This window comes from Megalopta genalis, chromosome 8, assembly GCF_051020955.1.
Source record: "Megalopta genalis isolate 19385.01 chromosome 8, iyMegGena1_principal, whole genome shotgun sequence".
Lineage (NCBI taxonomy): Eukaryota > Metazoa > Arthropoda > Insecta > Hymenoptera > Halictidae > Megalopta > Megalopta genalis.
The window spans coordinates 16,550,150-16,562,637 of NC_135020.1; the positions used below are offsets into that span (position 1 = coordinate 16,550,150).

General features: G+C 45.7%; 1 long non-coding RNA gene across 3 annotated transcripts in view; it reads left to right on the forward strand.

Moving 5' to 3' along the window:
- The window catches only part of LOC117227645 (uncharacterized), a 127,133-nt gene extending 118,283 nt beyond the window's left edge, over positions 1-8,850 (forward strand). For 2 of the 3 annotated variants that reach the window (XR_013034016.1, XR_004492117.2), the window contains one exon: positions 6,028-8,850. This is a non-coding gene — a long non-coding RNA (uncharacterized LOC117227645). Of the gene's footprint in view, positions 1-25; positions 3,177-6,027 lie in introns of those variants that run through there. The other variant, XR_013034017.1, reaches the window with a different exon arrangement.
- The last annotated feature ends 3,638 nt before the right edge of the window (positions 8,851-12,488 follow it).

Below are 12,488 nucleotides of genomic sequence, written 5' to 3' on the forward strand. Positions count from 1 at the left end.
CCCTCTCTTCTCTCCTCCACACACACGGCAACGATCCTCCGTCTCCTTTCCACCGTGGACACACGTTTCTCCGTCTCTCCTCCTCAGCCTCCCTCGCTCCCGAATCTTCTCCCTCGCTCTCGCCCCGGCCACCTATATCCTTCTTCGTTCGCTTACCTGGCCACCCTACGACGCCTCCCCATTTAGGCTCTTTCTCCTTTGATCGGCCGTCCTGCTCCAAACCCCACGCTCCTCTCCTCTCTGTCTCTCTCCGCGTCTCGCCGCAGGTGTCCCGCTTCCTCTCGCCTTCTACCTGTAGCACCGTCTCACGGCGTTACTCCCACTCCGCCCCGAAGAGAATCCAGCGATAGGTATATACCAGCCGCGGAGTGGTGGCGTGGAGAGGGCCTCCGGCTCCTCTGATCGTCCGGTCTCTCTCTTCCTTCGCCGTTCCGTGCGATCTAGACGTCTTCGTCTCTCCGCTGGACGTCTCGGTAATGGCTCAGGTGAGACGCTAGAGAAGGACAAGAGCATCGAAACAGCGGAGAGAGAGAGGAGGGATCAGGAGACAGGATAGCCGGCGCGCAGGTAGCCAACGAGGAACGAGGACAGCCTGATCAGGCGGGCACGCGGGTTCGATAGAGAAGAGGCTAGCGTCTCTTACGGCGACCTGCACGGATACAAACAGAGCATCGAGTCATCGACGAGGCAGCCAGGCAGCCGGGGCTCTTGGCCACCCGGCATTATCGTGTCTCCGCCGCGTTCTCCGTTCCTCCTTGCTCTCCTGGCCGTTCGCTCCTCGTCGCTTCTGCTACCTTGAGAAGGATACCTGGCTCCGTGGCCGCGCGAGAGCAACGAGGACGCTGCACCACGCACACGTATGCTCCGAGTATTATCGTCTGTTCGCGTCCTCGTCCGATCGATCCGACCGGGCTTTCTCCTTTTCCGTCTCGCTACCTTGAGAAGGATACCCCGAGTGCTGACTCTCGGCTCACGGGATAGATAGAGGTGCCAAGGGGAGGGGGCGAAGAAGAAGGACACTCTGCGTGTACGTAGATTATCGTAATTCTCCCCTCCCGCAGAGGGTCCGCAGCCCTCTTTGGTCCCTCGCCAACAGCGTTTGATACACCCGGGCCCCGTTTTCTCTCGGCGCGTTACCACCTTGAGAAGGATATCCAGACGCCGCGCCGCGTCGCGCCGCGGCGAGCCGCGTCGGGAGACGTCCCCGCGGACGTCTAAGGTCGCGCGCAGCGTACACGGCCGGAGCTCCGGACATCAAGGTGAACGGAACAGCGGAGAGGAAGGCACGTGTGCGTGGCTCTGCCCGCGTTTATCGATCGGCCGAGGAAAAAAGGATTCTTCGGCTCGGTTTGGCTCGGCTTCGACTTTCACTTCGTCTTCTCTTTGTCCCCCCAGCCCTTCCTCCTCCTCCTCCTCCTCCTCCTCCTCCGCCACCCCCCGCCCGACGCCGGAGCGTACACACGCTGAAGCTTCGCAGGGTGGGGCGCGAACGGGGAACGCGGCTGGTGAAGATACGAGACGCCGTTCCCCTCTTTTATCGAGCTTTTTATCGGGCCCGGTAGTAGGGGAAGATTCCACCGAGACGTTCTATGAAGCTGCTCTCGACCGGCAAAAAACGACACCCCCTAGAAGAAGAAGAAGGAGACGAAGAAGACGATGAAGAAGAAGAAGAAGAAGAAGAAGGAGAAGAAGAATAAGAAGAAGGAGAAGAAGAAGAAGAAGATGGCGAGGAGAAAGAAGAAGACGCGGAGAAGAAGGGGACGAAAGGTAGCACAGAGGGACGCGGAAGACCGAAAAGGAAGACGATGAAGCGAGACGCACCGATATAGCTACAGACACACGTGCGTGCTATTGATTCCCCGTTGCACGGGCCTCGCTGCGAGAGTATATAGACACGCAGACGACGAAGAGGATCGATGCTGCCGTTGCTGCTGCTTCTGCTGCCGCTGCGCCGTTGCTGCTGCTGCTGCTGGGCAGCTAAGAGCGGAGATGGACTCCGGGATCGAACGACCGAGAGAAGTCGCTGTGGGGGAAGGGATGGAAAGAAAAGGTTGAGAGGAGATGAAGTGTGTGTGAGAGAGAGAGAGAAAGAGAGAGAGAGATTGAGAGAGAGCAGGCTCAGAGGTGCGTGTGTTCCGATAGAAGGAGCGGGAGAGGCGAAGGAGAAAATAAGCGAGCGAGACAAACGTCTTCAGCGTCCCTCCTCTCTGCCGCCCTCTCTCTCTCTCTCTCTCTCTCTCTCTCATCTCCTCGTCCGACCGTTTTCTTTCGGCGCTGCTCGCCCCTCTCTGTCCGGCTACCTCCCTGTTTGGTCCTCTTCGGCCGCGCACGAAGGGAGAGATTAAAAAGAGAAAAAGGAGGAGTTGGAATTAAAAGAGGAAAAAAAGTCCGCGGAGAGGAAGAGCGAGAGGGAGGGATCGGGGGAACGGGGCGAGGGAGCGAGACGGAGACTCGTGAAAAATGGGCAGCCAGCGAGAGAAGACAGCCTCGGGCTACAACGCGCGATGCGACCCTGCTCAGGGAGGGATCCATCCGCTCCTCAAAGATATATAAACTTCGTATAGAGAGGCGCGAGGCTCGCGTGGAAATTATTCTCGCGATTGCTCCTCTCCAGCGGGAATCGAAGAGAGAGAGAGAGAGAGAGAGAGAGAGAGAGAGAGCGAGAGAGAAACGACGACGACGACGGAACGTTGTTCCGCCGCGATGTTTAGCAGGGAGTAATTAGGGGATCGCCTCGTGACAGCGCCGCGGACCGCAGCCGATCATTTGAATACGCACGCGTTCCCGTGAGAATCGTCGTCGCCCTGGTCGTTACGCGTGCACGTACCGCGTGGGTGGTTGCACGCAACCGCGTGGGCGGACCAACGAGAGCAACGAGGAGGAGAAACGCGGACCAGCTACGGTGGAGGGAGCGAGCCGCGGCCACGTTTTCGAGCCGACTCTTTTTCGTCGACCTTGACTTTTTTCCGCCTCCGATCGAACTCTCGCGATGGCTACGACGTGGAACCACCGGGACCAACGGGGTGCAACCGGGAGGAATGACTGCGTATTAATCGCTCGGACACTTTTCGGGGGCCCGGCCAGCCGGCCGTGATTGAAACATGGACTGATTGGATTTTGAAGAGCCGAGGCCGATCCACGACGCAGCTTCGAGCACTTCCATCCTACGGCTCACGGTGGTTACCTTCTTCCAAAACGTTGGCCAAAATGCAATTATCGATACATACACGTGGCATATGCATACGCAGTTCGGAGCACCAAATACCGTCTGAAATTTTCAAATACCACTAGCATAGTGATCGTCGAAGTTGACGAGATTATCGGTGCTTCGTTGCATCTTAACGCTAAATCTACCATCACCAGTCAACTGAACAACAAGTTCACGTATTTGATTTTATTAATAATTTCATTAGAAATTGTCGATTACATTTCTCTATTCACGCTGTTACAAAAATTCTGAAAAATTGAAATAAATTCTATCTTGTAATTTTTATAAGGCATATCGACCACTTTTTGACCTCGGTACGTTTACTGTTGAAGATGGTAACATCATTAATGTGCCAAGCTAAATTTTATCCATAAGAAAACTCCTTGAAGAACATTTTACCGGTATAATATGTGCTGCAAAGATGAGCTTAAAATGTCTTAGAGATGTCTAGTTTTGGTTCTAAGACGTCCAGATGTCTTTAAGACGTCTTTTCTATCTGGGTTAACACAACAGTAAAGAAAATGCTGCGAATGTTATTTCGATTTTAAATCGTCGATGCCCGCACGCATTAATGAACTCTGTTCGAAATCTTCATGACGGTGTTCCAGTGTCGTTTCATTTTATGCTCCATTCGTCAAGAACATTAACGAAGAAGATACAATTTGACTGCAATTTTTGTTTCCAAACGTGTTCGGTGATGCGTAAATTTGCATAAAATTTCAGTTCGTTGCAGACGTTCCTCGCGAATATCTCGCCATACAATCTATACAATATCTCTCGAGGATGTGTCTCGATTTCTCCTTTTGAAAGGATTCACCGTAACTAATGAAATCGTAAATGCTGAAACGACTGTATCAACGTCTAGATCGTTTAATTTTCAATGCAATTCGATCGATAACTGTTTACTTTAACGCGCTCGGTATCCATCTTGATGTCAATCGAAATATATTGCGTTCTCATAAATGTTGGTCACACCAGCTTTCTCTGTCTAATCATTAGAAATAAATTAATTTAGCTCTTAATTAGCTGTCACATATTTTTCGCAAGACCAGATTTGATTTTCAATCCGGATCCGATTGTCCATAAAATTCCGCGCACTGACTTCTACTCGAGATCGATTTTCACGGAAATTATTCGAGGATCGATCGTGTCGGGTATCGGCGATCGATCACGACCGGCTTGGTTCACAGAACCGCGGGAAGAGGGATTGCAGGTATCGCGGCGGAGGGAAGAGCGAATTAGTCGATTAGATGGCTACAAGATCGTTTGTTCGTATACACCGTTGGTCCGCGAGGTTTATTTTATTTGGGCGGCAGCCGATCCGAACGGGAAATACATCACGCCGGTTGTTTTCAGTGGAAACGTGCGCGACCGACTCTGTCGTAGGTCGTGTCGCCCGTAATTGCGCACATCCTTCTGAGCGGTCGGCGACAAGTTATTATCGGTGAAGTACGCGGCCCCGTCGGCTGAAAGGCCATTTGTCATTGGCCGCGGGAAGTGCGAAAATCTTCCACCCGACGCGGTGTTTGCTTTATCTTCAAATTGTACAGGCGCGGCGAGTTTCTCCGAAACGAATGAAAAATTGCGACCGCGTCTCGGAAAACTTAGCTTTCGAACGACGAATTGTTGACTTTCCAGTTCTTATGCTAGCCGCGGATTTGCGTCGTTTTTTCTTTCTTCTTCTTTTTTTTGGATAACTGTTAAACGCTTCTTACAGTTGACATAAACTGACCCGATTACTCCGACCGCGTGGTCGAAGGTTTAGCGACTTAGAATTTAGCGACTTCGCTTTGCGATATAACGTATTTTAACTACGGTGTGCACGAAGCACAGATTTTATGTTCATACGAGGCGATTGTAAAAATTGAAACAGTAAACTGGTATATAACACCGTCAATTTTCCGTGACTTCAAATTATACTCACGCAAGTTTTCACATAATATAACTGCTTCTTACCACATCGTATAATCGTTGTTTATTTTCTCCTGTTCGACACGCGCGTAATAGTTAAGCAAATATTCACGTGCAAATTATTGCAACGATGTTCCCACAATTTCTATACATCATGCTATCAATTATTTTTCACATTTCGTACGGCTTACTTAACAAACTTTGTACGGTTTAATGAATTCGTTGCGTAAGATGATTTTTACGGATTGAAACATTAATTGTACAGATTCCAACCACGCCTGTCACGATAATAAGCATATCACCGCCTTAAACGTGTACCTAAGTAAAGGCTTGTGTATTCCACAGTCTAATCATTTACCTATCTAGCCGTTATGAAATGCCACGGTCCTGGAAATCAATTTTTAGGCGATCTTTGAGAACCTTTCCCCATTTTACTGTTGGGTTCGCATAATCTCTTATTTGTTTGTAATCCCGTGTAACTTCGTCGCCACTTACTAGTTTACCATATTTTTAAATCTAATTTCACTTCTCGCCATCACGTGGCTGTCTATTAAGTCCTCTTGTCTCTTCATCGTATTCAAGGATTTTATAATGATTTCCATACCTGTGATCTCTCACTTCTGAATTAACATTATTTGAATATTTATCTGAAACAGTTCAAACAAACTCATGCAACGTCTTCGAATAAAATCCTTTTGTTGCATATTATTTCGAGGATTGTTTCTTTCGTCAAACTTCGAATAAAGAATAACAAAATAGTTGATTATTTGAAATTACATTATTTATTTCAAACTAACCCCTTGCCAATCCAGCTCGCGACAGTCACGTGCTTACGCATAAACATATAACCTAAAACTTGAACATGTATTAAAAACTGAAGAAATATTTATTTCCTATTTGCATTTCAGATAAAATTTGCCCAGGTCAAGAAATTGCGAAGAAATGGTAGCAATACGGCTGACAAACACGTTAGCGGGAGGCAGAGAGTTCAACGCGTGGCTAGACAAGGCTGTCGAAGTCTGCGCGGAGATTCGGGCTGGGTCTTAGCTCCTGTGCAGGCGTTGAAGTCACCATAAGCCCGGTTAGGCGCGCTCGTGTTCGCCGTAGAACGGCCGGTCGACCGGTTCACGCGTTTCATTCAGAGAGACAGACGTCAATGTTGCATCTATTCACGTATACAGCCACAATACATCATAGGCTACCTGTTCCCGATGAAAGACCGGTCACCGGTCGGTCTTGCCCGCGTTTTCAAAGTAAACAGAACCCACTTATATAAGGAACGGCCGGGAGACGAGCCGACGAAAGACGGACAGAGACGCGCGGACGAGCGAACAGTAAAACAATTCGTCGTTCAATAAAGGGGAAGTGCTAAAAACGATTTTACAACGAGCGCTCACGGCCGAAGAAAGAATGATTGTTAACGCCCGGACCTGCGAAGTGGGATTAGCGATTCTTTTCTCGGAACCCGGGCCGCTTCTCTTTTTCTGTTTGCGTTTATGATGCGTAGAACACCGTGATTTGCATAAATCGACGCGATGATTTTAGCGGGACACGCTGCCAGCTACGCGACGTCTAAACGATCCGCCGTTCTCGCGTGTTTCGGGCATGAATGTGCCGCTTGTGCCGTCTTAAACAAATTCTGATCCTCGGGGTTCACGCAGAGGTTCTTAACCTTGGCAATCGACCGCTTTAAAATATCAAACATCATGTTTGCGCGTTCTTCTCGAAGGTCAATCCGTAAAAATCGAAAGTTCTTTCGAAGACACTGCTATCTTCTAAATAATATTTCAAACTGATTTTTAGACCGCGAAAACGAGCGAGGTACCTATTATGGAACACCGCTCGATTGTGACCCCTTCTTGAAACATTAGCACAAATAATACAATAACAAATAGATACAGCGTACGAAAATGGATGTAAATTTTCTATTCATATTCTTGAACATTATTCTTCGTAAATTCACTCGCATCAATACTGTTTACGTAATAATCTACAGCAGAAAAAAATGTTCACTCGAATACGCGTGTTTCTAAACAAGGACATACTGTTCCATATTGTGTTCAGTGTCTTCATATTCAGTGTCACTATTTTTGAACGGGTACATCAAATTGAAATTGAATATGGACATTGAATATGGATCACGGGGACACGGTACGAAACGGTGTTCCATAATAGGTACGCGCATGATACTTTACCAGTTTATTCGTATTATTTTTTACTTTTATACGGTCTGAAAAGCGCTCCATAATGGGTACCTTTTTGTTACGTGGAACAGCAAGAACATCGGAAGACTCCAAGAATGTCGAATCTATTATTTTCGACTTATTGAAATTGTGAAAGCAAACTAGACATTTCTGTCCGTTTTCTTACAGAACATTTTTATTTTGCTCGATTACCGTTCATTACGGTGTTCTTTGCAGATCGAATTGAAATACTCTATAAATTAGCGCTAGATAAATCACTTCAACTTAATTTTCGCCCGAAGGCTCCTGCGAAATGTTCGTTTTGCTTTTTACTAAATAATCTCCGCGAACGTGCAATTCCGTCAAAGATCCACAGGATGCTCATTAGTGTTTTTCGTTTTTCCTTTTTTTTTTGCGACCGGTGGGGAAAAGAGTAAAAAGTAATTTATTTCTCGCCTAGCAGTGCGCGCCTGGATCGCGCGCTCGCACGGAACTTTCACCACGTTTGCAGCGGCGCGCCGGTGCGTGCGCGCGCCGCGTTTAAAAAATGATTATCACCGTTTACCATTAATTGCGAGTCCGCGAGAAATGAAACGGAATCGAAAAATCCTTCCCGGGCAATTACAGGTCCGGCGACTTCGGACTCGTTGGTCGCGTTTCGTGTCGCTGGGCGCCTATCGACGCCGAGCTTGGTGCTCCAGCTTCGAGATTGTCGGCAGGAAACGCGAGCGGCGGCGTCGTGATAACGGTATCGAAAGTGTTACGCATACGAGCGGCGAGGCTGGCTCGCGAGGTTATCGGTGGTTAAACGCTCGGCCTGCGAGCGGACCGCGATCAGGACGAGCAGCAACCTCTAATTTACGTCACGAAGTCGCGCTAATCGGCGCGCGGTCGGAAAATTTATTTTCGCGGGACGTCCGCCGGCCTCCGGGGCCGAGTCAAGGCCCGGTCCTTATCACTTCGTGTCACGGAAGCCGTGTCACGATTACTCTCGAACCAGCCGCATCGGTTCACCACTGCGGTGCTTCGATTAGGCGACCCGGTCGCCACGAGATGTGTTCATCAGCGAACGCGAACGGCAGAAATCCGCTCCAAAATACACGGCCGTTATCGAGAAGTTTTTAACCCGATCGCATTTTTATTTTCTTGGAACGACGGGTCATTTTTCTATCATTCAAATATTACTCGATAATAGTTACTTCGTTCATCCGCTACTGGGCAACCATATTCGCGTTCGTATGTATTTTAAAAGTAATCGTCATTACTAAACTAATCATTCGTTCAATACATGCAAAGAAATGATGCACACGTTTGATTGTGGAAAGAATATTTCGTATAAATACATTCACGTATACTAATCTGCTTGGAGAGAGTACTCTATTTTAATTATCTACTTGCACAATTAGTCGCTAGCAAGACATTCAAGTTACACAAGTCGATTTTGATGAAACCTTTGTTAGATATAGGACCTACGAAAATATTTCACATGCACAATATATTTTGTAAAGCGACTATGATTCACATTAGAGAATAAAAACAAACATTGAATCCTTGCATTACGATTTCTTACACAACTACGTTGATTCCATCTTTTCGAGGATAAAGAGAATTGACTTTTGTGTATATCTATATTAAATATAATGGCCAAATATCAACCTTATTAATATTGAAATCCATTTCGATGTACAAGTTGTGAACAATATTCATATATATATATATTAAGTAGATTACATTCGACATCTTCATAAAGTAATCGACACAATATATACCGTACAAGAAGACATACTTTTCTCTGATGAGACATACTTTTTAAATCTTTCTTATTCTCTACGATCCATAATGTTTTGAAAATGTATTTTCAATGATCAACTTCAAAGGTTTGTCGATGCACGTTACTAAGATTGGTTTCCAAAAATAGTTCTTTGAAAGTGACACTGTCTGTTTTATCTATCAAGTCAAGAACGCTAGGTTTCGTTTATCAGAATGGAAATTGATACTTACATATCAGCGCGTTATTTCAACAACTGTAGATTTTACAACGCACATTAATCTTCGTTTATAAACACTGATAGAGACAGAATTAAGAGTTGCATAATAACATTCCGAAGCAACTCAACTAACTGGCCAATGCGAATTCAGTGCAGCTTGAATTGGTCCTTATCAGATTGCGGATTTTTCCGTGTCTACAGTAACTGCTACTGCACACGATACAAGAAAAATCAATTTTTAAGAAAGTGGAACCTACATTCGAACCTACAGCGACCGCAATGTATTTCAAAGTTCTGCAGAGCTATTTTTGGAGCCGAAACTGACGCAATAATGTATGAAAAATGTTTCACTTTGTCGACGTTACGTAATTCTTAAACACGAAGTCAGATATTTATATGAATAGCCACGATTGCTGACTGCTGAATTAATTTGTCAATTAACGTTGTGTAAGACGGAGCGACATTAATTTTTATTTATAAATTGATAGATACATGATATATACCTCGGTTTATAACATCGTGTTAGACTCTTAAATCGAAATTAAATTCTCCCGTTCTATTATCAATATTCAAACATTAAAGTAACAGTTGTGATACAATAAATATAAATATTCATTTTCGCGTAACAAAATGTTTTAGAGGATAAATGTTACAATGAAACATTTTGTTCTCTCCAGATTAAAAAATGTATATTAATTCTTACTCGTTTCTACTAATTCCTACTAACTCCTATTAATTCCCACAAATTTCTACGAATTCATGCATTAATTCATTATGTACAAACCTCGATTAGAATCTGTAAAATGCAGGAATTTTGAAAAAGCACTGCGGATCTTAGGTTTTCAATGTTTGTGCCATTAAAATGTCAGACACAGAGGAAAGACCGGATAAAACGCGTTGTCGAGATAGCCAGCTTGCATAAAATTCCTATTTTCATGGATCAGTCCTCGGGGAGCTCGGATTTGCATAAAGATCCGCACCGTATACATTCTAATAAAGGTACGCGCAGCAACCGTCGATAAAATTCGCGTGTTTCCATCCATCCGCGAAAGTCGAGAAGTGAAAACGGCGTGTAGCCGCAGCTCGACGAGAGCGAAAAAGAGAAAAAGAGAGAGAGAGGGTGAGACAGAGACACACACACACACACAGAGAGAGAGAGAGAGAGAGAGAGAGAGAGAGAGAGAGAGAGAGAGAGACCGTTCGCTCTCCGCATTGACCGATTCTCAGGAATGGGAAAGTCGCCGATAACAATCATCGCTTAACAATATCGCGCGAGGAATAAACGTTTCATTACCTACCGGCTATCGGCTGTCATACTCTCGCGCCGTGGTCACGATGTTGCAGAACCGCAAGGAATTACGCGGACCGTTGTATCCCCTCCGCCGTCGCGAACGTAAAAACGGCGAATTCAGCAAACAATAACGACCGCGCAATATTTTCCCGTAATAAATTTTCTTTTGTGGTCTACGAGCGTTACAGTACGCTCAAACTTCCTGCGTGACGTTGTTTCGCAACGAACCGCTGCATGAGCTATGGGGAACGTGGAAAATTTGATTGGCTGCTAGAACTAAATTCATTAAACTTCTTTCACCATGTCTTTACGTGTGTAGCCGTTGATTGCATACCTCTGCTCCACGATTAGATTGCCGGCTCGCATTTTTGTGAGGACAGATCGAAAGAACGTTTTCCTTCTCCCAAGACAAAATGCGATTTTCGTATTACTCGATCTTCGAACAGGATGTTCAATTTCTTCGGAACATAGTGGTACAAATAATTTTGCTGTTTTACGGCATATAAATTGGTACCTACTGGTATCAAAATTGTCGATGTAGATGCGAAATTGTATCGCGTATTTGTGGTACATTTCTCGACCGACCGAAATAACTACGGCGTTAATAATGTTCCAGCAATTTATTGGAAGAATTGAATATTCACAAGTTTCATAAGTCATTCACGCTTATCAAATTCAATTTAATCGTTCCGTATTTATACGCGTAAGCGCGTCAATGGCTGCCAAGTTTTACGGCAGCAGCGAATACGTCACGTTCGCGCCGTAAAATATGCATAATTTCGGAAGCGCAAGAATCGTCGTAAAATGAATTTCGTTCGAATAAAAACGAAGTAGGATCGATCTATTTGAGAAGACTTCTCCGCGATGTAAATGCAGACGGACCGCGGCCGCCTAATAGGCATTTGCAAATGAGTTCGATTTATGGCGACTCGTAATATATTAAGAGACGAAATAAAACGCGCGAAACGCGCGGAAGGTTAAACGAAAAAGTATTGAGGCGCTGACCTCAGGGGAACGTGTCATTAATTTTTTTCCGGCCGTAAACTCATCGAGCGCGGTCTTAGCAGCCGCGGTTATACAATTATTCGATAATTTATCGACAATCAGAATATGTCAAGGACTCGATCTTTGTAATCATCCGATCGAAATCAGGCACCACATTAATTTTACACACTCTACAAGCGAACGGTTGAATCATCTACCGGCGAATCACAGCGATTTGCGGTTCGCAGTCTTGTACGATCAGGCGAAACGTGATTTTCCCATTAGAAAAACCTGTACCGATATTCAATCTCGTCGCAGGCAAAATGCGCGGACAGCCGGTGAATCGGTGATCCTGTTCCTTTCGCTGCCTCTTCAGGATCGTTATTGTGCAATCCGTTGCACAAAGCGGCCGGCGCGCGTACACTTGAGCCTATTTACACTGTAAAAACTGGACTACCTAACAGAGCGTGTCTAAACCGAAATCATTTAATCGAGTCACGATTAATGGATACAATTAGCCTCGGCGGGGAAGCGTCGGCGAGTTCACCGACAACGGGCGGATCGTGATCGGCGAAATCAGGTTGCCGGGCCGACCTCGCCGGTCCAGAAAAAGAACTTTCTTCGCGTGATACGCCTTCCTCGATCTTTCCAACGCCGCCGCATCGCGTTCACGAATGTACTACCCCTGCCAGAAAATATTCGATCCTGACCGCGAACGTGATCGTCGTATTTGTTATCTCCAATTTTTAGAAACACATTTTATGAATGCGAAATGAAAGATTATGTTCAACCCGACGAACAAATATACTGGACTAATTCGTATAGCAAGTACAAAAATACCCGGATTTCATCCAATTATTAATTGCGTAAGGCGAGAAAGTGGCTTCATTATAGATATCGATATAATTTTGAATTGATACAAA